The 27241-nt window shown below is 44.3% G+C and overlaps 1 pseudogene across 1 annotated transcript; it reads right to left on the bottom strand.

Annotated features, from left to right (window-relative positions):
• Positions 1 to 6456: 6456 nt before the first annotated feature.
• On the bottom strand, positions 6457 to 22878 carry LOC308354235 (bifunctional phosphoribosylaminoimidazole carboxylase/phosphoribosylaminoimidazole succinocarboxamide synthetase-like; annotated as a pseudogene). The gene is made up of 3 exons: positions 22858 to 22878; positions 20898 to 22123; positions 6457 to 6496 (listed from the first exon to the last, which is right to left on the bottom strand). The product of its transcript is annotated as a bifunctional phosphoribosylaminoimidazole carboxylase/phosphoribosylaminoimidazole succinocarboxamide synthetase-like (transcript).
• Positions 22879 to 27241: the final 4363 nt, after the last annotated feature.

Consider the following 27241-nt stretch of genomic DNA (forward strand, 5'->3'; position numbering starts at 1 on the left):
ATAATTTTGGGGGCGCCTGGGTAGTTCAGTGGGTTAAAGCCTCTGCCTTCAGCTCAGATCATGATCCCAGGGTCCTGGGATAGAGCCCTGCATTGGGCTCTCTGCTTGGCAGGGAACCTGCTTCCCCTCCTTTTCTGCCTTCCTCTCTGCCTACTTGTGATCTCTGTCTGTCAAATAAATAAATAAAATTAAAAAAAAAACCCAAAAAACAGTGAGTTCCTCATCTCTAAAAATGAGAATTCTTAAAAAAAAAAACCACCATAGGGGCACCTGGGTGGCTCAGTGGGTTAAGCCTCTGCCTTCGGCTCAGGTCATGATCTCGGGGTCCTGGGATCGAGCCCCACATCGGGCTCTCTGCTCAGCGGGGAGCCTGCTTCTCCCTCTCTCTCTGCCTGCTGCTCTGCCTACTTGTGATTCTATCTCTCTCTCTGTCAAATAAATAAAATAAAATCTTTAAAAAAAAACCACCATAATTTTTAGATAAATTAAAAATATATACATACCCCATGATTATGGTATTAATCAATAAATCAATAGCTATTTATTAATCAATAAAAAGCTATGATAAAATGTCATTGAACCATACATCAAGACATTAAAAAAAGAAAGAAAGAAAAAAGAAAAAACACTCCATGCAAAAACTGGTAATATCTGCCTAAGATCTGTTGTCTAGTTGGTTTTTTGACCTCATTTTCAATATCTGGGTTTTGAGAATGCATGATTGTCAGGTAAGATGTCACCACTGGGTGAAGCTTACATGGGACCTCCCTACTATTTATTTTTTATTTTTATTTGTGTTTTTTAATTTGGGGAAGGGAGAGGGAGAGGGAGAGAAAAAGAATCTTAAGCAGGCTTCACGTCCAGCACAGAGCTCAATGTGGGGCTTGATCCCATGACCCTGAGATCATGACCGGAGCTGAAATCAGTAGCTGGCTGCTTAACTGACTGAGTCATCCAGGCACCACTCTCTACTGTATTGTTTGATGTCATCTAGTGTGTGTGTGATAAAATGTATATAACTAAAATTTGCTATTTTGATCATTTTTTAAAAGATTTTATTTATTCATTTGACAGACAGAGATCACAAGTAGACAGAGAGGCAGGAAGAGAGAGAGGAAGGGAAGCAGGCTCCCCGCTGAGCAGAGAAGCCCGATTCCGGGCTTGATCCCAGGACCCTGAGATCAGGATCTGAGCCAAAGGCAGAGGCTTTAACCCACTGAGCCACCCAGCCGCCCCTATTTTGATCATCTTTAAGAGTACAGTTCAGGTGGGCGCCTGGGTGGCTCAGTTGGTTAAGTGACTGCCTTCGGCTCAGGTCACGATCCTGGAGTCCCGGGATCAAGTCCCGCATTGGGCTCTCTGCTCAGCGGGGAGTCTACTTCTCCCACTGACCTCTCTCTCTCTCTCCGATTAAATAAATTAAAAAAAGAAGAAGAAGAAGAAGAAGAAGTCACCATGGGTGATTAAAAAAGAAAAGTATAGTTCAGTGGTGTTAAGTACATTCACATTGCTGTACAGTCATCACCACTATCCTTCTCAGAACAGTTCCATCATCCCAAAATGACACTTTATACCCGTTGAATAATAACTCTCCTTCCCCCCAGGCCCCAGCCCCTGCTCATCACTCCTCTACTTTCTGTGTCTATGAATTTGACTACTCTAAGCACCTCATTTAAGTGGAATTACATAGTATTTGCCCTTTCGTGTGGGGCTTACTTCACTTAGCATAACATCTTCAACATTCATCCATGTTATAGCACGGATCGAAATTTCATTCCTTTTTACGGTTTAACAATATTCCATCGTAGGCACACACCACATTTAAAAACAAATCCATATTCATCTTGATGGGCATTTGGTTGTCTCCACTTTTCGGTTATTGTGAATAATGCTATGAGCACCGGTGTGCAAGTATCTGAGTCCCTGTGTTGAGTTCTTTTGGGACATGCCTAGGAGTGGAGTTGCTTGATCATCTGATAACTTTATGTTTAACTTTTTGAGGAACTACCAAACCACTCGCCAGGGCAGCTGCACCATTTTATTTCCCTATCAGCAATACAGAAGGTTGCCAATGTCTCTACATCTTTACCAACACTCGTTTGGTTTGGTTTTTTTGGTCTGTTTTAAATAATAGCCATTCTGCTGGGTGTGAAATGGTATCTCTTTGCAATGTTGATATTTCTCTAATGAGCAATGATGTTGAACATCTTTTCATGGGCCTCTCTGTAGTATTTTTTTTTATTTTATTTTTTTATTTGTTATAGAAAGAGAGCGAGCCTGGTGGTGGGGGCAGGGCGGGGGGGGGGGGGAGGGAGGACCTAAAGGGAAGGGAGAGGGAAGGCCAATGAATCTCAGGCCGACTGGGGGCTGAGCTGGGGTTCCATCTCATGACCCTGAAATCATGACCTGAGCCGAAACCAAGGGTCAGACCGCTTAACTGACGGAGCCGTCCAGGTGCCCCTGGAACTATTTTTCTGATTACAGTGTCTTGTGTGCCTATTAATTGTTTCAAAATGAAATTAAAACTCGTGTATATCATAGAGAAATCTATCCGTATATTCATGTACATAACAAGTTCATGTTGTACACGTCTCTTCATGTACAACACCTGTTCTTGCAAGAACAGGTACAAATAAAAAGAGACACACTAAACAGATTAGAATGGTGGCCTACTGGCGGAAGGGACTGGAGTTTGGAGATAAAGAGAACTAACAAAGCAACAGAGGGCCATTGAGAGGACAAAGATGATAACATGCCACGAACTGAGGTGCGTAACGAACTGAAACTTTTGCACAGTAAATTCAAAAAGAAAAGTAAAAAGAGAAGGCAGAGAAAGCCCACGTTTAAGCCCACGTCATTTCTGGTCCTGCCTTCTCCTCCCCTACAGTGTTGGCTACTGATTAGGGGACTGGTTTGTCTTCCTGAACCGCCAGGTCTCCTTCCCACTGGCCCCTTCCTTGCCCCGCCCCTGCCCCAGAAATCCAACTGAGGAGATGCCGTGGGTAGGTCTCCGTGGTCAAGAGAAGCATCGGCAAGAAGCCACAGCCACGTGGCTCCCCTTCCCACAGTCAGCAAGCTCTGCGGCTCTGGAAAGTGCCACAGCTTCCTCGTCCAGAAAGGGCAGGAATCCATCCCCTCCGGGGTCCCTTCGAGCTGTCACAGTCTCTGACATTGAAATTCACGGTGCAACTTTGCCTTCATCCACTCTCCCCGGCCGCAGAACACCCGGGCCCTGGAGCACGGCTGCCACAGTTAGTAATGGGAGGTGCTGGTAGGACACCCCCCACCCCGTCTGCAGGTGGTCAGAGGGGACAGGCTGTTCTTTAAAAGGTGACCTCAATCAGTCGGAAACCCGGGGAGGTTAATTTTTCTCAGCCAGCTGCCACCCGGACAGTTTCAACCTTCTCTTTGGCATTTCAGCCTTTCCAGTGCCAGTTGAGACCAGTTGGTACAGAAGGAGGGAATTTATTAGAGGGTGTTGTCATTTTTTAAAAAATCCAAACAAAACTCAGGGAAGGTTGAGCCAAAGGTTGTAGATTGGGGCTCAGAGAGTGAAAGACCTGTTTGTTTTAACTCCATTTAAATAGCTGGCTTCTTTGAAATAAATACCACCAACAGCACTTGCCAGAAATCAGCTTTAATAGCACATATGTGCGAGGTGAGGCTTGAAGTGCTGCGCGGCAGAGGCTGGCAGCCCATCCAAGAGCGATTTCCCTTGCCGGGACAGGGAGGGAAGGCTGGTCTCCATTATTTACGTTACAGAGGGAACAATTACCATTCTGTTTCGCTTAGGAAATAAGGAGCTGGTAATCTTTTAATTAAACAACTTGGATTGTTTGGTGGGGGGACTACTGTACCATGGAGGCAGCTCTGAGGAGAGGGGAAGAGGAGGGGGGTTGGGGGTGCTCAGCAGGGCGGCCCCCCAGCCAGCTGGGAGCTCTGCAGACCTCTGCAACCCGGGGGCTTGCAGAGCCCACCTCTCCCAACCTGCTAACGGACCTGTCTCCAAAGTCACCTCGATGAAAGTCAATTTGCTCTGGAGGAAACAAATTCACAGATTAGAGGCACAAGTTCTCCTGGAAATTTACAGGTGATAAACGCCCCGCAGGAGGGCACACTTTTTCTTTCTTAGCATCAATGCTCAAGATTCAGAATAACAAACAAGCAACATTAGCTGGAGGGGAAAATAAATAAATTAAGGAATTCAAACTGCATTTCCCAATTTATTTTCCAAAGCTGGTTCTCAGTATTATAAATCAGCACTTGTTGGAGTTTTTGCCATTTAAAAATGGCAAAAACAAAATGTGGGTGGGGGGGGGATGAAAAGACACATCATTTGAAAAAGAAAACCTATTACATATGTGTTGCTTTGAACTAATCTCAAGGCAACAGTCTTTAATGTTATTAGAAAACATAACATGGGCATATGTACTCGAGTATATTTAAGCAAGAGTATCACAAAACTACTGTTTGCTTATAGGAACCTAAAGTAAATCCTACATATGCTGGTGCACAAGGGGATGACCGGAGAACCAAACTGGCTGGAATTTGCACCCAGCTGGACCCCACAATTTTTATAAAAAGTGTAGGAAGTCAGGCAGGCACAAAGCCTCTAGAAGACTTTATGTTGCCCTCCCCCACACCAGCAGAGAATGCCACAGGCAACTGGGTTAGATGCAAAGAACCGAGTAGGGCAGACTGCACACAAGCATGTTGGCGTGTACACACACGCGTCCACACACAGGCACACACCACGACCCCTGCTTGGCATGGCTGGGCTGGCCCTGGGTCCACGTCAGGGAAATTCCTCCAACGTGCTGTGTGATTGCTCTGTGAAAGAGTGCTGGTATCACCAGGAGAGAGCCCCACAGTTGCTCCGGTGGGATAAAGACTCCAGGGTCCTACGCTCTTCAGAACACACGTTCTAGAAGCCATTGTAGTAACTCCCAGAAGCAAAGGGACAAGGTTTGGGAGGGGCTGCAGCCTGGAGTCTCTGGAGGAAATGCACGGTGTTAGCAAATCACCATTCTGGAAATCCTGCTGCAAAGAATCCTGTTTAACTTAGGAGATGGTTTTTAAGATAGCCTTTCAGGAAACAGAAGTTTGCAAAATGCTGTGGGGCCCGTCAGGGATGGGAGGGTTTCCTGGGTTTGAGAATGTAACCCCTCCCTAAAAAATGGCCAGGTGAGCAGAAGGAACCCCGCCCTACTCCTCCCTCCCCTCTGGGTGAGGGACCTGGACAGAACCAGGAGGGGTCCCAGGAGAGAGAATCACCTACTGAGTGATCCCTTCGTAATGGTCTCGGGTGATGTCAACTATGCACTTGAGACAATGGGTGTCAGGAAAGGCCGGAACACCCACCTTTCCTTCAGCCCTTGACCGGGTGACTGCGCAAGTTTGAGTCTGGGATCTTTGTCAGAAGGAGAGGAGGGGCAGATAAGAGCCCCCTGGAGGGTGCCAACTCTTCCTGGTTTGTGCAGGACTCTTCCAGTCTTAGCCGGGAGGGTTTCCCATCTCTGGACTCCCCCCTGTCCTGGGCCACCTTAGCTCTCTCTGGAAAAATCTAGTTTTGAAAAGAAAGTAGGAGCTAGAGGTTCTCCTCCCGGTGCTATAAAAGATTGCCTTTATCTTGGTAATTCGCTCTCTGCTTATTTTTGTTACCTCTTATCTGTTTCCTGGTAGTAAAGCTCTTAGAAAGAAAATGGCCTGTGGGCGTGTTGGGGCTGGGTGGGGTGTGGTGGCTGGGACACCGGCTCACGCTGCTGTGGCTGGCGGGAGTGGCTGATGGCAGCTCCCAGGCTCCCTCCTGGGGCCAGTGGGAAGGACGAACCGGGTGCTAAGAGAGCTGCTGGGGGTGGAGGGTTGGGGTGGAGGGGGGCTCTAAGAGGCTGGAGGATGGGCGAGACTTCCCTAGGGGCCCTCCTGGCAGGGCTCCAGCGCCACTGGCCTTTCGCTCCTCCCTCCACAGCAGATGTGTCCCCCAGTGTGCACGTGGGTGCACTGATCCACGCTTTGCCTCGTGTCCAGACGGGAGCGAGGCTGGGGGCAAACATTACTATTATTACTATTACTATTAATTATTACTACCCTGCGCTGCTTCTCCTTCCTTCCCTCCTTTCTTCCTCTTTTCTCCTCACCCCCCTTCCTACCTGGCCTTGCATCATCTTTATTTCCCTTTCTTTTTAGGGCTCGGTTTTAAAAGTCACTCCTCGGGAACCTGGGTGGCTCAGTGGGTTAAAGCCTCTGCTTTCGGCTCGGGTCATGATCCCAGGGTCCTGGGATCGAGTCCCGCATCAGGCTCTCTGCTCAGCAGGGAGCCTGCTTCCTCCTCTCTCTCTGCCTGCCTCTCTGCCTACTTGTGATCTCTGTCTGTCAAATAAATAAAATAAAATAAAATAAAATCTTTAAAAGTCACTCCTCGTTAAAGCCCAAGTGCCGCTACTGCCCCCTTGTGTCTCACTGATGGAAGAACTCGGTCGCAGGGTTGTCCGCGCACCTGGGGGGAACCAAAGAGCCTGGGATGCCTGGGAGCGGAAAGGCTGTTGACCACATAGTGCTGGCAAAGAATAGACATGCCCACTGGGGCGACATTTCAGGTGCGGTGACCCCACTGGCCTCCAGGAAGCCTATAACTATAGCAGAGGAAATCCCTGAGGGAACACACCTTGATCTTGTCTACCTACAACAAGCTTGTGTGGGTCCTTGTCGTGAGCTCTGGTACCTACCCAGGGCAGGACTGTATCTGTCTTGTTCAGCATGGAATTTGAATGCTTAGCACAGCACCCAGCCCGTATTTGTTGGGCTATATGGGAGTCAGATTCATATCACAATTACATGCTAACAATATTATACTTTTTACTACGTGCTAGGAACTGTTCTAACTCCTTTATATGTTTATATTTGTATATTTTAATATTTAAAATATTTAATTTTTTAATTAAATTAAATTTAATTTTAATTTAATTTAATTTTAATTTAATTTAATTTAATTTAATTTTAATATTTAATATTTAAATATTTATATTTATTTATTTGCCAGGGAGAGAGCACAAGCAAGGGGAGTGGCAGGCAGAGAGAGAACCAGGCTCCCCACTGAGCAGGGAGCCCCATGCGGGGACAAGATTCCAGGACTCTGGGATCCAGACCTGAGCCAAAGGCAGCCACTCAACCCACTGAGCCACCCAGGCGTCTCTACGTCTGTTATTTGTTATAAACACCTTCTAAATTATTACCCCTTGGGGGCGCCTGGGTGGCTCCGTTGGTTAAGCATCTGCCTTCAGCTCAGGTCATGATCTCAGGGTCCTGGGATGGAGTCCCCCACATGGAGCCATGCATCAGGCTCCCTGCTCAGCGGGGCGTCTGCTTCTCCCTTTGCCCCTTCCCCCCACGCACTGCTCATGCCTGCATGCTCGCTCGGTCTCTCTCTCTGAAATAAGTAAATAAAGTCTTTTTTAAAAACTTAAAAAATAGGGGCACCTGGGTGGCTCAGTTGTTGGGCATCTGCCTTCGGCTCAGGTCATGATCCCAGGGTCCTGGCATCAAGCCCCGCATTGGGCTCCCTGCTCAACGGGCAGCCTGCTTCTCCTTCTCCCATTCCCTCTGCTTGTGTTCCCTCTCTCGCTGTGTCTCTCTCTGTCTGCCAAATGAATAACATTTTAAAAAATTTTTTTTAAATAAATTATTACCGTTATTTAGTAAATGAGGAAATGAAAGTACAGGATTGGCAACTTGCCAAAAGAAAGTGGCAGTCAGGATTCGAATCCAGGCTATCTGGTTCCAGAGCACACCTATGGACACTTACATTACACGTCTCCTGTTTAAATGCATCTACTTTTCATCCTAGTACAAGAGCATCGGCTATTAGCACAATGAAATGCATTTGTTGATCTAGAAAAATGATACATTATGGTATCATTTTTTGAATACTTGAGTACTCAAAACTATTCCACAATTCCGTAATAGTCTTAACTACTGAACACTCCCGTCTAGCTACAACTGTGTGTACATATGGCAAAGGGGAAGGTTTTGAAAAGTATTAAAGTATTTATGTGTGTTTCTGTTTTGCCTTTCTGAGTGGCAGGCTTTGGCTTAGGTGGCCCCAAGTTTCAGCTTGCCCTGGCTCAAGGGAGGAGGAGTGCATGGGACAGGAAGATTCAGCGCATGACAGAGTGCATGCAGGAAAGGTGGGATAGCCTTCAGCCCCTGACATGCAAAGGAGAATGAAGAGATTTTTCTGATTCATTCCACGTCCACTCCCCTCTCCTCTTTAACACCGCCCAGTCCTGGATAACCCCTTGCAGAGAGTTCTGCTTAAGGAGGGTAGACAGAGTATGACAGTGAGAACTGAGATTTATAGAAGTGGGGAAAGCCTGATTCTTTCAGCCCCAGGGGATTGTGGAGAAGAGCTCTGTAGAGGGAGGTAAGCATACCCAAAATGGGTTGTATATGCCCAGAATTTTGCCTCATTTGGCTTTGGCTGAAGTAAGGAGAGAAAAAAGCCAAAGGCAGAGGAAGGGCTCTGTCAAAACAAGATGCTCCTTAGAACCCTGGAAATCTCTCAGGATCCATTCTCAGACCTGCCTGGCTCACCCTGGATGGTTCCAGGGTGGGAGGGAGGGAGGCCCTGGGTGGAATTACCTTAGGCTTCCCGGGATCCTTGCTGTGGGATGCTGAGCTGAGAGCAGGGGACATTTCCCCGGGCCACAGACATAGGTAGGGTGACAGGACGTCAGCGCTGAGGCTGGGACTGGGGAGGTCTGTGAGAGCAGAGGACCACCGGGACCGCAAGCTGGCTGCAGGAAAGGCAGGAGGTCTAGAGCAGCGAGGGTTGAGTGAGCCTGAAAGCACCCCCAGAGCAGTGCTCAAGCCAGAAAAGTCCAGATCATCATCTCCACGAGCCGCCGAAGGCTGGCAGAGCTGTCACATTTCCCTTAAACATCGAGGCGTCTGTAGGGGATCAGCCCGAGGAAAGGGAAGATACCTGAGAGCTGAGCACCTTTATCTAAGAGATACTGGACACTTCCTAAAAGCTCTTGTACATGATCAGACTGGATTTCGCTTTAAACCAGTTTGGACATGTAGCTAAAATTTTTTAAATCCTAAAAATTGTGAGAAGCCGGATTACTTGTGACCGGAAGGAAGATGCACATTTCCCCACGTGTGGGTTAAAGTTTGCAATCCCCATAAAATATATACACCCAGGCAAGAACATGAAGGACCGTGTCCGTATCGATTCTTCTGTTTTCACTCTGAGTTGCGTCTTTATCGTCTCAGTTATTTGCTTGGCTCGTGTCCCCCACTTCCTGAAGGCAGTGCTGTCTGGCCTCAAGCGGCTGAGGTAAGGGGCGCCTGGACTGACAGAAGAGGCTGAGTAAAGACAGTGCCCTTTGGCACAAAGATTATTTTGTGCTAAGGACAATTGGGACCCACCAAAAAAAGTTCTTTACTGCCCACTCCTAACTGCCTAAGATTAAGTATAAATTTCCTCTTTTGAAAAGGTGCTTCCAGACGTACCCTCAAGAGACTATTCTTAGCACCCTAGAGACTCTGTGTGCCTAACGAGACAAGCCTCATTTACCATATATTTCCTCCCCGTCTCATAACTTGTTCTCCCCAGACCTTTCCAGAGGCCCAAACCCCTTTTCCTTTGTTTAGCCTAAGATGCTACCTAAACCTCAATCATCTGGCTTCTGCCTTGCGTCTCATTTCTGGGTGAAACGCTTGTGCGTACACACGTAATTAATTTTTTTTCCGGTTAATCCGTCTTGTATCAGTATGATTTTTGGACCCAGCCAATGAAAAAGGCTTTTCCTCCATGACAGCCCCATCTCTCAGCCTCTGGAAACCACGATTCTACTTTCTGTCTCTACAGATTACTTATTCTGGTCTTTTTGGCTACATGGAACCATATGATATGTGACCTTTTGTCTTCTGTTGTTGTTTTAAAGATTTTATTTGTCAGAGAGACAGAGAGAGAGAGCGATCGAGCACAAGCGGAGGGAGAAGCAGGCTCCCCGCTGAGCAAGGAGCCAGATGTGGGACTCGATCCCAGGACCCTGGGATCATGACCTGAGCCAAAGGCAGACACTTTTTTTTGACTGGCTTCTTTCACTCAGCATATCTTCAAGGCTCAAGCAGGTTGTAGCATGGGTCAGTGCTTCTTTCCTTTCTTTGGCTGAAGGACAGACTGTTGTATGGATGGACCACATTTTGTTCATCTAGCCCTCGATCAGCGGACATTTGTGTGGCTTTTACTTTTTGGCTGTCATGAAGAGTGCCACTGTGAGCACTCACATACGAGTTTTTGTGTAGACATTATTTAATCCTGCGTATGAATCTGGAAGTGGAGATGCTAGGTCATTTGACTACTTCTCATTTCACTTTTTCAGACCCGCCAAAGGGTTTTCCCAGTGACTGTTCCATTGCACGGTCTCACTGGTGGTGCGTGAGATTTTCTAATGTCTCCACATCCTTGTCAACATTCGTGGCTGGCCTTCCTTCTCGTGACAGCCATCCTCGCGATGTGAGCAATAGCTCATTGTATTGCCTATCTCTTTAAAGGCTCCTAATAAACTTCTGGGGAGCGTGCAGACATTTCTGTAAGGTTCTTATATTCTTAGACTTGCTTCATGATCCTTTTGTTTCTTTTGGTTTAGCAGTTTACTGCTGCGTCCTTCATGACTCTGATATAGACACCTCTATTTAGACTTTCTTGGGAAAATGACCAATCACATGACCCCGAACAGGAAGTAATTTTAAGTGCTTGATGGAGAGCGCTGTTTATTTTGCAAGCCCCAGGGTAAAGTTACCACGGGTCTCTAGGGAGTCTCTCACTAGTGGTGTGGGGTAACTTTTGTGTCCTGTCACACTCTGTATGACAGATGTGTGACCAAACCCTACTCCGTTAATAACTTTACTTTTTAATTGAACTTTTACCCGTCACGGGTGGAGGGGCAGGGTATATGGCGGTTCTGAGTTAATTACAACTGCCATTATTTTTTATTTGCGGCGCCTGAGCAAAGCAGTAAAACACAAGTTAAGTCACATTTGCAATGGGACCATGACTCAATTAGTGTTTTTGAATAATAGGCCATAGTAATTAAGGTCATGGCCGTTGCAGCAACAGCATTATGTGGTAGCCTGGCTCTGGCAAAGGCTAGTTTGCAATCTGTCTCCAGGGAGGGGGTTGAAGGGAGACGGAAGAAACCAGGTGGAGATTCTCTCCTCCAGGATTCTTGCCAATTGGGAATGGAGATTCTCGAGGAGATCTTAAGTGATTTTTTCACACCCGCTTTATCAACTTCCATTTCAGGAGCTCAGAATGCAACATGAAACTTGTAGGTCCTACAAGGTAATATTTTCAGTCCAGTTGACAGTGGCTCTGAAAAGCCAGGCTTCGGAGACCGAAGGCCGTGGGCAAGCATTAACATGTGTCTGGAGACCAGGGTGTTCCGGGGGAAATTAATAGTGCTTTCAGACTGGCTTTGCAAACCCAAGCCTATAAAATTCTTTCTAGGCCAAGAGTAAATGTGCCCTTCTTCGGGATAAGAAGATTGAGGCACAGCATGGTCCTGTGACTTGGGTAGGAGTCCTCCAAGAGGGGTCCTGGGTGAGGCATTAGGTTCTTATTTTAGATTTCTGTTGCTTTTACTACCATCTCTATAGAGGCAGCTACTTAGATGATGTGGGCCCTTGCCTCTAGTCTGAATTTTTATACTAGGGGTAGAACATCCCTTTACGGCATCTAATCCAAAGGGTGAGACGTTGTAAATGTTCGTTCGGATCAAGAAGGGCTACGAGAAATTGGCCCAGACTAATGGTCTGAGAGCTATTAAAATGGACATCAAACCATCCTTGAAAGTGAAGTCCCTAGACGAGAGACACTAGGTTTGAGAGATGGACTGACTCATCCTCTTTGTCCCACACACCTGCCTCCTCAATGGTTCTGGTCATCCAGAAGCCCAGTCCTTGTCCACACTGAGGGCAACACAGCTGTTTCCCTAAGTATGCTTCTCTGGGCCATTTGGAGATACGTCCTCCCCAATTGGCAGTGACTTTATTTGGAAACACTAGGCCAATGGAAAGGTTTTGTGCCTCCTCAAAATTCATATATTGAAATCCAAACCCCAAAGACGATGGTACTGGAAGGCGGGGCCTTTGGTGGTGCTTAGGTCCTGAGGGTGGAAACTCAGGAATGGGATGTGTGCCCTTGCAAAAGTCTCCTGAGAGAGCGCTCAGCCTTTTCACTGTGCGAGGACACAGCAAGTTGCTGGCTATGACCAGGAAGGGGGCTCTCACAAGAACACAACTACACTGGCACCCTGACTTGAGACTTCCCGGCCTCTGGAACTGTGAGAGGTGAATTTCTGTTGTTTATAAGCTGCCGAGACTGTGGTGTTTGGTTATAGAAGCCCGAAGGGACTAAGACAGCCTGATGCTTAATACAGGTGTATGTGATAGGAATGAGAGGAAGGTCAGGGAAGGCTCGATGAAGTGGGATTTGAGTACGGAGAGTGAGCCGGGGAAGTTGGAGATGGTGTCAAATCTCATTGTAAAGATGTTGAGGCATTAAAAAATTCTGAGCAAGAAGGGAACACGCAGGGGCGCCTGGGTGGCTCAGTGGGTTAAGCCTCTGCCTTCGGCTCAGGTCATGATCTCAGGGTCCTGGGATCAAGCCCCGCATTGGGCTCTCTGCTCAGCAGGGAGCCTGCTTTCCCCCCACTTTCTGCCTGCCGCTCTGCCTACTTGTGATTTCTCTGTCAAATAAATGAATAAATAATCTTTAAAAAAAAAAAAAAAAAGGAACATGCAGAGAGTTTGGGGAGTAGAGAAGCCATGGAGGCTACAGAGAAATCCGGAGTCGCTCCAGAGAAGGTACGGGTAGACTCAAAATGACAGAAAGGAGTTGAAAGATGGTCTAGGTTCAGTCAGCTTAGATAAATTTTTTTAAAGATTTTTATCTTTAAGTAATCTCCACACCCAACGTGGGCCTTGAACGCACAACCCTGAGAGGGAGAGCAGTATCCTCCATCAGCCGAGCCAACCAGGTACCTCGTGGTTTAGATATTTTTAAAGACACGTGCACTTGCACGGCCCCTTCCTTTGTATCTTCCTAGTGTTTAAAAGATGATTGCTCTTTTGACTTTCAGGACTCCTACTTTCTAATTTGATGTTAGAAACCTGCAATTACTGAAAGAAAGGTCACAAGTGTTTTGCACTGTGGGCTGGAAGGTGGGAGGTTGGAATGAATTTTCATATATTTTTTTGGAGATGGAAAGACTTTCCTGCGGAGGGGAGCCGAACATGTCATCACAAAATATGCCGCTTTGACAGGAGGGCTGTTTGGAATTGAAGGCAACCGAGAAGAAGTAGCTATAAGGAAAGTGTTGTTTGGGGGGATTTTTTGTGATAATAAAGCAAAGTGTATCGAGTGATAGTACAAAGCTCCTGAAGAGGGAGGGGACCCAAGAGGGTTACCCTATAATAGTTACTTTTGATCAGTGGAGGTGAAGTGGACAAGTGTATTAGTCTGCTCAGGCTGCCATAGTTAAGATACTACAATGGGGGGGGGGCGGTGTGGCTTAAACAATAGTAACGTGTTGTCTCACGGTTCTAGAGGCTTGAAGTCTAAGATCAAGCTGCTTTCAGGGTTGATGTCTGAAGCTCTTCTCGGCTTGCAGATGGCTACCTTTTTACTGTGTCCTCGTAGGGTTTTTTCTCTGTGCTTGAATGTTGTGGAGTGAAGGGGAAGAGAGGTATCTGGGATATCTCTTCTTGTAGGGACAGCAGTCCTATAGGATTAGGGCCCCACCCTTAACACCTCATTTAACCTTAATTATTTCCCTAAAGTCCTTATCTCCAAATACAAGCACAATGGAGATTAGTATGTTAATGTATGGACTTTTGGGGAAACAATTCAGTCCAGAACAACTCAATTTTAAGGGTTTATCAGCTCTGAGCGTCTCAGAACCTGCCTTTGCTTATTCCAGTTTTTGTAATTATTTCTAGTTGGTCCTAACCAGTATTTTATAGCCTTTAAATCACCGAAGGACAGAAATGGCTCTTCCCTTGGTGGTTCTTTTTTTTTTCTTTCTTTCTTTTTTTCTTTTTTATTTACCTTGGTGGTTCTTTATGTTTTCTGGGAACACAAAATGGTGAGAGAATTCCTCTACCATCCCTGCTATTAGGGAATGCAGGGCTTAGTTAATGTTTAATAGTATCACTAAAGAAAAGGCCTCTAAATAGTCTTGACTGGTCATCCTTGTGTATTTTTTGAGCATACACCCCTGACATATCTATTTATTCACTCATTTAAAAATTACATACATATACTATAATCCTGCTATATTATATTGCAAGATATACACAAAACATTTGAAAACAACCATAATAAACATTATTTTGAAGTTGAAAATAAAGAAAAGTTAGTTTGAATAATTGCTTCCTACATTTCCCTCTGGAGACCACTGTCCTCGGTTTAGGGTGTAGTAGGAAAACCGAGGATGAATTTGGAACCACTAATTTTTAGATCCTGGTTCTTCTCTTATCCACTGTGTCATCTCTTCTGAGTGGCTGAGTTTCAGCAAAAGACCCTGGAGCCCCCAGGTACCTCCAACAGGCTGAGATTCTTGATAAGCTTTGGTCTGTTTAGGTACCAAATATGTTTATTTTAGTGAAGGATATAACGGATACTGTGCCTTCCAGTAGAAGGAGACCAGGCAGGGGGAAGAGGGCTGGGAAGTTATATATTATAGGAAGGGGCCCAGCATTTTTAGTTTTATTTTTAAAGAACTTACTTAGCATTTAAAGCCAAAGCTTACCCTTTCATTCTGAAAATTTTGCCAGAGCTCCTTGTTGTCACTGACAGCAAGGACTGCTCAGAAAGGAAAGTTAAATTTTATTTACTTGCAAATGAATCCAGGCCCCAGTGGATTGAAGATGCAAACTCAGTTTGAGGTCTAGTCACTTAGATGTGAATTAAAACACTCTCCCCGGGATAATAGATTTTCACCTCTAAGGAACCCAGTGGGGAGAAAGGAAAAAAGCCCGAGCCTCCAGGGTGAAGTGTCTATTGTTATGCTAATGTACCATGAGCAGGTGTGAGCTGTAGTTCTCAGCTGTGCCTTTCCTTCCATCAAGTTTGGATGCTCGTGGCTGGATCACAGGGAAGGACCCAGGTAGGTTCTTCCTCTGGATGCTTAAAGACTATTTTTTAAAAAGGATAAAAATCACAACTCACATACAGATATGAAAATGAACACATGGCTGAAGATTTTCTTTAACTCAAACTGGTGAGGTGTTACAATGGTAAAGTTCAGTGGAAAAGTTTTTAAAAAGTTTTAAAAAAGTTTTCAAAAAGTTACAATGGTAAAGTTCAATGGAAAAGTTTTTAAAAAGTACCAATCCATGGAGTACAAGAATGTTAAAATGAATGTGTAGAAGCACCCCAACCCAGCGTTTACACTAGAAGGGAAGTCCATGGAACCTCTAGGGATGGGACTGAATTTGTATGTTTATAGCCAAGTGTTATTTTGCATTGCTATCAGTCATATGCAATTCACAGTTGTAAAATAGCCCCCTTGGAATCATATAACCCAAAAGAATCCTCTAGAATCTAGGCAATGCATAGTGTCCCATGAAAGCACAAAATACAGTCCCCCCCCCCCATCACTCCCCATGCCCAGCTTAACTCCGGGAGCATCTTGCATGGTGCCCACTGGGACTGTGTAGCACAGGGGCTGCTGGGCCCACTTTGGGCTCCCAGTGCCTGGTCACCCCTCCTGTGCTGTTCTTTGGTGTCAACTGCTTGCCCCAAGCAGAGCACTCACACAAGGAGACATCCCCCCCATGCCTGACAGGCATAACATTTTGACTTCTCTTAGTTCCCGCTACCTCTGGGATACTTGAAAGAAGAGAGATGGGAGAAGGAGATGATGTCGGTCATTCCTTTTCTGTTTCTCTTGATGACCTGTTCCTCCTTCAGAGCTCTAAGAGGGGTGTGGAGCAAGGAAGAGAAGAATATGGTGCAACGTTGGTGATATTAGCAGTGCTGTTCTCGTTGTAAACAGGTCATGGCATATATGTTAGGAAAGTGGTTTCATTTTAGTTAATTGATTTTTACTGCAGTTTCTACTGCATACTGGAGACATGAGTGAGGGCAATTTAATCTCTCTGAGCTTTGGTATTCGAAGCTGATAAAATGAAACGGTTGCAATAAAAATTCCAAGGTCACTTCCAGTTTTGAATATTTATGAATGTATTCCTATTGATCAGGTATCCTGGATCATACGTTCAGATATAGCAACTGACATTCTTACTTTCATGGCTCTTTTCTTTATTGTTCTCATTGTTGAAAAATATTTAAAATAATTTGTTTTATGAAATATTGCATAGGGTTGAACGGCACATTGGGAGAAGCTGAGCAGAAAGCTGAAAAGGTTCATGTGTACTGTTTTTACGTTGAAAAAGAGTGTCCAAATCAAATAGCCTAATATAAAATTGGAAGGATGCTAGCTGTTAGTAGAAGTTTTATTTATTTTATTCAACATTGCTATCTTCTCTGCCCTTTGTCTTCTCCACCCAGTCTCATAAATGTTTTACTGCATTAATACTAATGTATTATTTTGGATGTGTTTCCACCATTTTGTGACCATCCAGAATGACATCTTAATAGGGTGCCTGAGGGGGAGTGTGGAACTGGGGCAGTGTCCTTGCACACAGGCCTTGTGTGACATGCCTTATGAACCACTGTTTCTGTTACTTTTACTTCCCGAATAAAAGTTAATAAGTAATTAATTTAAAAAAATTTTTAAGGTTTTATTTGTTTATTTGACAGTGAGAGAGGGCACACAGGCAGGGGGAGCAGGAGGGGGAAAAGCAGGCTTCCTGCCATGCAGGGAGCCTGATGCAGGGCTCAACCCCAGGACCCTGGGGTCGTGACCTGAACTGAAGGCAGGCACTTAATGACTGAGCCACCAGGTGCCCCTAAAAATTTTTTTTTTAAATTATGAAAACACAGTAGCAGTTACCCGTTTTAAAGGGAAAATTATATTTATAAAGGAAGTCTCCATTTTTAGGGGTATCTCCCTCTCTGTATTACTATATCAGGAATAGAAGAATGGCTCTAAATTATAAGAGAATCTTCTTTTTTGGTCAGTAGAGAAAGCATTGATTTAAATTTGAATAACAAACCTTACCTTTGTTTGCTGTGCTTTACCTAGTAACCTCCCCATAGCTGACATTCCTCTCCACCATACTTCTTTTGTCTTTAGCAGACCATGGTATTTAAGCTTGAGTTGTAAGCCACTGCTTAGAGATACTCATTTTTCTCTGGGTATCTCCTATGTATACATGAATTATACATCATAAAATTTTTCTCTTGCTAATCTGTCTTTTGTTATAGGGGCCCAGCTAAGAACTAAGAAAGGTAGAAGGGAAATTGTTTTCCTCCCCTACACATCAACAAGTCTGCTAGATTGTATGTAGCCTTTAAGCAAGTCCAGACTCAAACTAGAGCATTTTCTCATGACAGTGCACTAAGCTGACCTGTTGGCTGAGCCAGGCAAAGGACTCCAGGGTATCAAAGAAAAGACTGTTGTTTGTTCCAACCCCAGCCCTCTTAACAGAGGCCGCATTTTCTTTATTTTGCTTTTCTGATTCAAATTTAAATACCAAATCTCCTTAGAGCTCATTAGAATTGGCTGTCTCTGGCCATTAACTCTTCAGCATTTTGTCTGTGTTCAAAATTTCGTCTTAAGGGGAACTCTCCAAGACACTATGGGGTTCATTCCTTCAGCAGCTTTTTCTCACCAGTTTTCTGTTTTCCTTAGGAGGAAGGTAGATTCCCTTGTTCTCATGTAATAAAGCATAAGATTTTATCTATTGGTCTTAGAGCAAACCAGAAGCAAATTATAATGAGAAAAAATATTTGAGAACTCACCTAAGAATTTTTTTTGGGGAAAAAAACTTCTCTGAGGAAAGAGAGTCTATATAACACAAACTGACTTCCTGGAAAGAAAATTGTTAATACTGTCTTCCTTCTCTATTTTAAGATTAGTGTTTTGGCTATAGATTCAGCTCATGCCACAAAGGGCAAGACACGCTTTGGTTTTGTCTAATTCAAGTCTTGTTGGGAACAGAAAATAAAATTAGATACTAAAAAGGTGTCAATATCTTAATGGATGAGAAATGAATAAGTTCTTCTTGTGCAGGTACCATGTCTTATTCATCTTTATGCCCACTAAAACGACAAGCCTAGTCATTTGTACATGGTAAATGATTGATAAAGGTTTACTGAGCTGAATTATGGAAGACAGGAGAGCCTTGGGATTAGATGTGTGCTCTTGATCTTTTGAAGCAATTGTCAAGGACAACCTTGAAGCATTTGGGGGAAAGTGTACTCATTCTTATTTTTAACTGTATTCCTGAAGGTTTATACATGGTTATTTACTCAATGTGGCATAAAATCCAAGGGCGTAGTTCATTTTTCTTCTGATTTATTTAAATTAGTCTTAAGGAAAGCTTACTCAGCTTACGCCATTATTAATAGATAAGTAAATGCATTTGGAAAAGAGACTTAGATATTGGGGCTGGGAGAGCTAGTTCAAACAGGTAAACATCTAATATTTTAGTGAGTATGGAGTACTGCAAATACTTGGCATTAGCAAGTTATAGAGTAAGTTTTAAAGATAACCCTGTCTTGAGGTAGTGGAATGGCCAGATCAGTGATTGGTTGTTTCTATGTCTCCTATCCAGAATAATTTTTCCTTCATTAAAGTTATGGCCAGTGAATTGCTGTGCTTCCTACAAAACTGAAAATAGCAGTGTGGGAGTCATGCTTGAGTGAAGTACATAGCAACATAAGGTGGGTGATGTGGATAGATACATAGTATTTCTCCGTTTAGAATTTATTTTAATTTAATTGTCTTTAGGAGAGAAAAAAGATGGTTTCTGGAAAAACAAGTAATCGCTCCCACCACATGTGCTTTGGAAGTGCAGTGATACTTGCTGAGATAGCTCGTGAGCCCACATTACACTTCCAGGCTGGAGTCCTGGCCCCTAACACAGCCTCAGATGGAAAGGAGGCTGAGATTAAATAAGGCTACAAAAGAGCTGACCATTGAGAATATCACCTTTGTATATAAATTTTAGGTTCTTTAATAACACAGAATGTATGTTAGATCATTCTTGTGATCTATTGTGACTCTATATCCGGCCTTGATTTTACACATAATATGTATGTACAGTTTTCAAAAATGAATCCCAACTTTGTAGCACTATTTCCTTTTCCTTTTTCCTTTTTCATCCAGAAGAAAATGGGTAAGGCACAGAGAAGCCTACTGTGGACTTGGAGGTGGGAAACTCAGGGAAGGGGAAGGGAGTGTGTAGAGAGAGGGAAGATCCTAAAGTAATGTGGGCAAAGAGGAAGTGGGGGTGTACTGCCCAGAGATGGGAGAGCATCATCAGGTGAGAGGTCAAATTCAAAGTGTGGGGCCAGACAACTTGGGTTTTCACATACCCCAGTAAGTCTTGATCCTGGATGCAGCCAAGAGTAGAACACTGTTCCTTGATCTTTCCTTCTAGAATTTTTGGGTAAATCCAGATTTCCATCATATTTGTTGGAATAAGTCTTATGGATCTGTCTTTAGGCAAGACAGATCACTTGGAAGAGTCTGGAGTTATCTATAGCCGAGGTCAATTTAAGTATTTCTGACAGCACGGCAGATTTATTTGTTCTCACCTAGATGAGAGAAGGAAAGAAAAATCCCATTTTAATGCAAGATGCATATGTAAAAAGTTGTTCTTGAAGCAGGAGGCAATTTCCAAAGAAAAGCAAAGCCCAGTTTGACCTTTGTGCATCTCTTTTTGATTTTCTAACATTCCTGAAGGAGCTTTTGGAAAGAAGGGGGTAATTATTTAGCTAATTCAGAATCATTAGAGAAAATAATTTTAATAATAGTAATAATAATAATATAACATTTAACCATTGCTAATATGAGCCAGAGACTGATCTAAGACATTAACTCCTGACTCCTCTATATAAACTTGTACAATCAGAAGGTGTGAATAGAGAAAAAAGGCACATAGCTGAGCAGCTCTATTTCCTTCTTTAATTTGTTTTGCTAGAAATTTGGAAGAATCCTTTTCCAAAAATCTGAGAACTCAAATCTTTCTCAGAAGAGGTCCTGGCAAGGTCTAAATGGCACTCCTCTTTATGAACATTATAAAACAAGGTGTTTAATATAATAACTGATGTAGTGAACCTGCCAAAGTTTTACTAATGTGCCAGAACATTTACCAGCAAGCCCTTAATTACTAATAACACCCCCTCTGGATTCATCCTGAAAGCAACTTACTCTGTCTCTTTCTTGTCCCTGTTTGCTATCTCCATTCTCGACTAAGTGGAACACAGATTTTCTATCTTCTTGCATTGGAAGGGAAGAAGGATTAAGTAGGGTGCACTGGAGAGAGATAAGGAGAATGAGAAGCTCCACCAGAGCAAGGGTGGGAGAACTGGAAACTTGGGTCATTTAACTTAAACAGACAAAATTAAGTGATCACATATAGGGAGAGCCTGAGTCGCATTTAAGTTAACTTTGGGGGCCTCCAAATATGAGGCTAATTTGCGCATTAGTTTCCTGTTACTGCTGTAAAAAATTACCACAAACTTGAAGACTTAAAACAACTCAAATAGGGGTGCCCGGGTGGCTGAGTTGGTTAAGTATCCAACTGTCTCGCTCTCTCTCTTTTTTTTTTTTTACTCACTAGTAAATTTTATTGTTTGCTTTGATTGACTTGAAAACTTTTCATCTTGATTTTTTTTTCTGAAACTAAACAAGAAATGTATAGTTTTTGTAAAAAAAAAAAAATGCGCAAAGCAACGATGTTTTATAAATTGCCCTCTCAGGTGTTTCTTGTCAGCCTGTTTCAAGGAAATCCACGTGTTGAATATACTTGCTCGCGGTTTAGCCCATACCAGATGGTTGTATAATACATTTAATACTCAATACGTGAGCACCAAACTGAGCTGATCCTTCTGGAGAAAATATGGTTGAACAGCCAAGACCACTGGGTAGTCGAAGAGAAGACCACACATTCTGAGCTCCCCGGGAGTAAGTGGAGGCAGCTGAAAACGGGGTATGCAGTGTTACCAGGCATCGCTGGTCCTAAACCGTTACTTCTGCCTTCCTCTGCCACAAATGCAGTAGGAATGCCATCCCCTTCATCCTCTGCTTTTATCCTCAGAATTTCATGTGGTCCTTTAGAGGCAGAGGTTACCCGAAGTTCACATGCAACCCCCAAATTGCCACAAGCTTTCATGGTTTTTTCCACAGTGACCGAGATCGGAAGTTGAGCCCATCGATACTACAACTCTACACGGACTTTCTGATTTCAGAAGCAACTCCACTCTTTCTGCAGCCCACTCAAAATTTGTCTTCACCATCTGGAGCCCTTCAGGAATTGCTTCCTTGAAGTCACGATGTGACTGTTTATCTTTCTGTTGGCTTCGATCTCCTGATGGCCAGAATCTCCAGGAATCATTGTCAATAACGTCGGCAAGAACAATTTCTTTGGTGGTTATATCAACATATTTTCCATCATCATATCAATCAGTGTAGAGTTCTGGGGCAACCAGGATTTCTCCAAGCTATCAAAAATAACCTGTGTAGCGTGACTCATGATATCCACTTCAGTCTGGCCTATAACAAGTCCAGCAAAGCAAAATTTTGCAGCAATGATCTGTTCCTCAGACCACTGTGGCTCACTATTGGCATCATCCTTGAAAAATAGCTCCACTAGGTGGGTAAAACTTACATCCCTCCTGGACATCAGGATTTCTTTTGAGAAAAGAACCAGTTGCTATTCTTCTACAAACCCATTCAGTTGGAATCATTTCACACTTAGGCGCAGTGAAAGCTGTGTCCCCACATTCTCTGCGGAAAGCAGTTTTGATACCTGCTTCCTTTAACAACTGAAAAGGATAGCGGGTAGTTTCATTTGAGATTGTAGCTTTTCCTTCCAGGTGATTCTGTCTGGCTGCATTTCCTGCTGTAATCTGGTCCTTGGACTGTAGGAGGACTTCTCCTGGACTATTTGGCAATTCATAGACTTCTTTTGTTTTACTCTCATAGAAGTTTTTTTTGTTTTTTTGTTTTTTTTTTTTTAAAGATTTTATTTATTTATTTGACAGAGATCACAAGCAGGCAGAGAGGCAGGTAGAGAGAGAGAGGAAGGGAAGCAGGCTCCCCGCTGAGCAGAGAGCCCGATGCGGGGCTCGATCCCAGGACCCTGGGATCATGACCTGAGCCGAAAGCAGAGGCTTTAACCCACTGAGCCACCCAGGCGCCCCAGAAGTTTTTTTTTTAAACCAACATTCAGTACCTCAGCTGTCGCCATTATCATGCATGGGCTGGGGGCAGCAGCCTCACTGGGAGGAAAGGCAAGTCAAGAGTCTGGAAAAGAGGAGTGGTCAGAGAGGCTCCAAGCGTCCAGCTCTTGATTTCAGCTAGGTCATGATCTCAGGGTTGTGTCAGGCTCTGTGCTCAGCACAGTGTCTGCTTAAGATTCTATTCCTCTCCCTCTGCCCCTCAGGCCCCCCCGACCCCACTCTCTCTCTCTCTCTCAAAGTAAGTAAATAAATAACAATAAAAAATAAAACAACTCAGATATATTCTCTCAAAGTCCTGGAGATCAGAAGTCTGAAATGAGTTTTATGAAAGTAAAATCTTGGTGTTGGCAGGGCTAGGTACTTCTGGAGGGTCCAGGGAGAACACGTTCCTTGCCTCTTCTGTCTTCTGGATGTTGCAAGCATTTTGTAGCTTGAGGCTACATTACTCCAATCTCTGTTGCCAACCTCACCTCACCTTCTTCCTCTTCCATAGTCAAATCGCTCTGTGTCTCCCTCTTATAAGGATTCTTAGTACATTCAGTGCCCATGTAAAAGTGTAGATAATGCAGGATAATCTCCTTAAAATCCTTAACTTAATTACATCTGCAAAACCCCTTTTGCCATATATGGTAACATTTGTAGCTTCCTGGGAATAGGATCTAGATATCTTTGAGGGTCATTATTCATTCTTTGGTTAGCCAAGACAGCTGACGGATCATCGTGTACAGATAGCTGCTTTATGATTGGGAGAGTCTCGAGGTCGTAATATGTCCTTTCCTTCTGGGGAAATCTGATTAACCCTGAGTATCAGTTCCCAAGCTTTTTCCTAAGTTGACTTAATTCTATCCTGGGAGTCAACCTGTACCAAGAGCAACTCTCTTTTATCATGGTCTGGAGGGCAAATGTTTCCAAAGTACTCTCAGGAAAGAACAACTTTTCCTCTCCCCTCTTAACTTTAGTCATCGAAGGCCTGAAAATTAACCTGACAAAGAGATTAGCAAGAGGAATAAACAGATATAATTACATACGTATGCATGGGAGTTCACAGAGATACGCAGCTCAGGGAGGCAGTCGGAATTTGGGGCTGACGCGCCATCTTAGCAGGGAATGGGGAGAGACGGAGGGACGCTTCTGGGAAAACAACTGACTTCTTAGAGGGCACTTACGGAGAAACAAAGGAAGTTTTTGAAAGATAAATGGGCAACTTAGGACAATATTTGGGAGATAGGAGAATTTCATGGCAATGCCTCCTTGGGTGTGATGCCAACTTCTATTCTCCAAGGAGAGAAAGAGCCACTCTGGGGAGGGGATTTATGACAGTTAAGTTCTTTGGGGAAGCTCTGCTTTTAGGCAGATAAGGGATTTCAGGAACCCAGATGCCTTTGGCACAAAACAATTTTTAGGCCATGGTGGCTTATTCTGGACCCCTTCAGAGCCTACAGTTGTGCAAGATTTGATCCAACGTGAAGGTCTTCACTTTTGCGTCTTCTGCATATGCCAGATACGTGTTCCTTGTTAACACACATTTATGTTACCCGGAGAGAATGAACACAATTTTGGGGCTAGTGTATCAGCAAGGCTGTTGTTGCTGTTTGTGGTTTTTTGTTTTGTTTTTAATAAGGAAGGTGTATGACAAATTAGGTCCCAGAGGAGGAAAACCAGGGCAGATGATCCTGCAATGGAAGCTATAATCCATCCTCCCATCTTAGAGGGAGGTCCTTTGTGGGGAGAATCTGTGTCCACCTTGTGGGCCTGGGTCTTGCTTCATAGCCTGGATCCTGCTGCTGTCCACGTCCTCAGGCTGGGTCCTACTTTATGGCCCTGGTCTGGGTCCTCAGTCACTTCCCAAACTTCCCTGCTTGGGCTTGTACATCTGATCCCCCCTCCTTGAACACTCTCTAGGAACTTTTGGCTTGACTCATTCTACTGTCTAAAAGTGTAGAGCCTTGATTACATAGTCCTCATGTTTAAACCTTAAAAATATAATAATCTTAGGAAATCTTCTGTCTTCCTTTAAATACAAGAGTCAGCAAAAAGCCGTCCATGAAAGGGGTGGGGTGGGGGGGATGGCTGAGTCCCAGGGCTCATCATTCACTGGCACATTAGTTATCTGGGCCCTACAAATGAGCCAGGGTGGCCTTCAGACAGGGAACGGGATGTTTGTGGGTGCCCCCCAAGAGAGCATGAACTTTGAGGCAGAGAAATGATAGAGTAACCTGGAAGGGATCCGGGTAAAGGCACTTCTGTGCTCAGGGCCATAGTGGCACCATAAGTGAAGACTGGCTTCTTCATGCTGCCAGGCCTACCCCACGGCTTTCTCTGGCCACATTCTAAATTGCAGGCTATACCTGTTGCCTCTTTTACTTTATTGTTCTGCTGTTGAAAGCTGGCTTTTGTTACTACCGCTTTACTGTGATGTCAACTCATCAGCTCTCAAAATGACCCTCTCTCTGTTATTTTATGCCTCCTTAAAAGCACAAGATACCAGTCATTTTCCCCTCCTTTGAGATTGCTAATTTCTACAGGTTGTGTCCCTCCAAAAAGTTATGTGAAATCTTGACCCCTACTGCCTGTGAAGGGGACCTTATTTCCAAACAGGGTCTTTGCAGAGGTAATCAAGTTGAAATGAGATCATTAGGTTGGGCACTAATCCAATATGGCCAGTGTCCCTATGAGAAAAGAGACAGAACACACAGGGAGAAGGCCCTGTGATGATGGGGGCAGAGATGGGTGTGCTGCAGAGGTGAGCCGAGAAGCGCCGCAGGTTGCTGGTCATGACCAGAAGGAAGAGGCAAGAAAGGATTCCCTCCTACAGGCTTCCGAGAGAGCATGGCCCTGCTGAGCCCTTGGTTTTGGACTTCTAGCCCTCAGAATTGTGAAACAATTAATTTCTGTTGTTTGAAGCCATTCAGTTTATGGCATTTTGTTCCTAGAAAATAAACACACTCGTGTTTAAAATATTATGATCCTGTGGGGCCCTGGCTCTCTGTCTCATCTCTGGCAATTACTCTCCCCTCTTCTGGCTTCTCTTCCTCCTCCAGGTGCCTGATGCTCAGTGTTGACCAGGATTTCGTACTTCAGTTTTAATTCTCTATTTGCATATCTGGCTCTCTCACTCATTTCTAAGCTCCAGCCCTCACTTCAACACAAGGGAAATGAATGTCAAAACGTAACTTCTGATCATGTCTAACATTTTTACTTTCCGTGGAACATATGCAACCTGGATGTCCCACCGCCTTCTTGAATTCATTATGTCTAAATTTAAATTAATTTTCAATGACCTCCTCCCCAGCCCCAGTCCCTTTTCATCCCCTTGCCTTCCTCATCTGTCCCTAGCTCAGTGCCCACCCCCAACCCCGGCATAGTCATCTGTTATGTGGAATCCTGTATAGTCTTGCTTCGAGTCTTCTCATGCTTAACCAGTTGCCAAATGGAGGAAGAGAACTTTTAACAATTCTCATCAATGGAGTAGGTACCCACGAAAGTCTGTGTAACAAACCATACCAAACCACCCTTGTTTACCATACTTTTACTTGTCAACTTCCTGTAACTTGCTTGCCCAACCCAAAAGCCCCAAACCCCTTTACCTTTGTTTAGCTTAAGGTGGTATATAACCCTCCATCAACTGGCTGCCTATGGGCGTCTCATTTCTTTGTGAAATCCCCAAGCATACACACGTAATTAAATGTTTCTGTTGTTGTTGTTCTCATATTAATCTGTCTTTTATCAGTTGGATTCAAGGGCTTCAGCCAATGAACCTAAGATGGATAGAGGGCAAAAGACTTTTTCCCCTCCCCGAAAAAGTCTCCGAAAGCTGCTCGCTTCTTCAATCTCTCCCTGTCTTACACACCAGACTGCCTGCCAGTGACTGAGAGCCAAAGAGTGGCCGTGATGGCCCGGCTGTAGCTGCCCAGCATGAGCAGGGATAGAGGCATCGTGCCCATCGGGAGGCGGGAGCTCTCCCACCCAGATCCTGAGGAGGGACTGGGAAAGCACAGGTAGCTCACATCTGCAGCCAGCCAGCCCCGGGGTAAGGTGGTAATCCTTGAAGGGACTGGCTCACAGATCGATCCCTCCCGGGGCCAGAGGCGGTTCGACAAACTGGAGGTTTTGGGTGGCCTGTCTGTTCTTTGGGGGCAAGCTTGGGGGCAAGCCCAAGAAATCAAATCAGGGCCTCAGGCCCTTTGCAGGGCTGCTTCTTCACAACTCTGGTCATAGGTACTCAATGCCCGATTTAAAAATCTGATGATACCACATTAAAAATGTTGCAATTATCTTCCTTTGATAGTTGTTAGTGGCTTCAATTGGGGTGACTCAGATTAGTCTGTCACAGGGTTGATAAAAAGGTTTTCTTGGTCCCTGTTTTGGAAATGAAAATGGGTATCCTCTAAATGGATCTTAGGGGAGTCTAATGGATGACCTTGTTAATGTCAGCTGGATGGGTTTGTAGTAAGCCCCAGCCACTGACCTATGTTCTTTGCTAAGGCAAATATATGCAACATTGCCATTGCTTCCTTTGTTTATGTCAGGATGTTTCAGGTTCATTAGGTGACCCACCCCAGGGGTGTGTGAAGAGGTAGACTTTAGATGGGTGTGCTTCTGGCCACAGGGAAGTTTCCCAAGCTTTCTTTTTGATTTGGATTGGGAAGACTATGTTTCTGAGCCTGGGCATAACCCCCACTTGTCAAAGGAAAGCACAAATAGGCAAACAGATTTTTTTTTTTTTAAGTTAAAAATGAAACAATAAGAAGGCTAGAAGCAATCAAATTTCAGTAATATTTTCTATAAATTAATGGCCTGTGTTTGTGGCAGCAGACACTTGGAAAAGATTGAGCTGACAGATGGGCACAAATA

This window comes from Martes martes (genome assembly GCF_963455335.1).
Source record: "Martes martes genome assembly, chromosome: 13".
In the NCBI taxonomy this organism is placed as follows: domain Eukaryota; kingdom Metazoa; phylum Chordata; class Mammalia; order Carnivora; family Mustelidae; genus Martes; species Martes martes.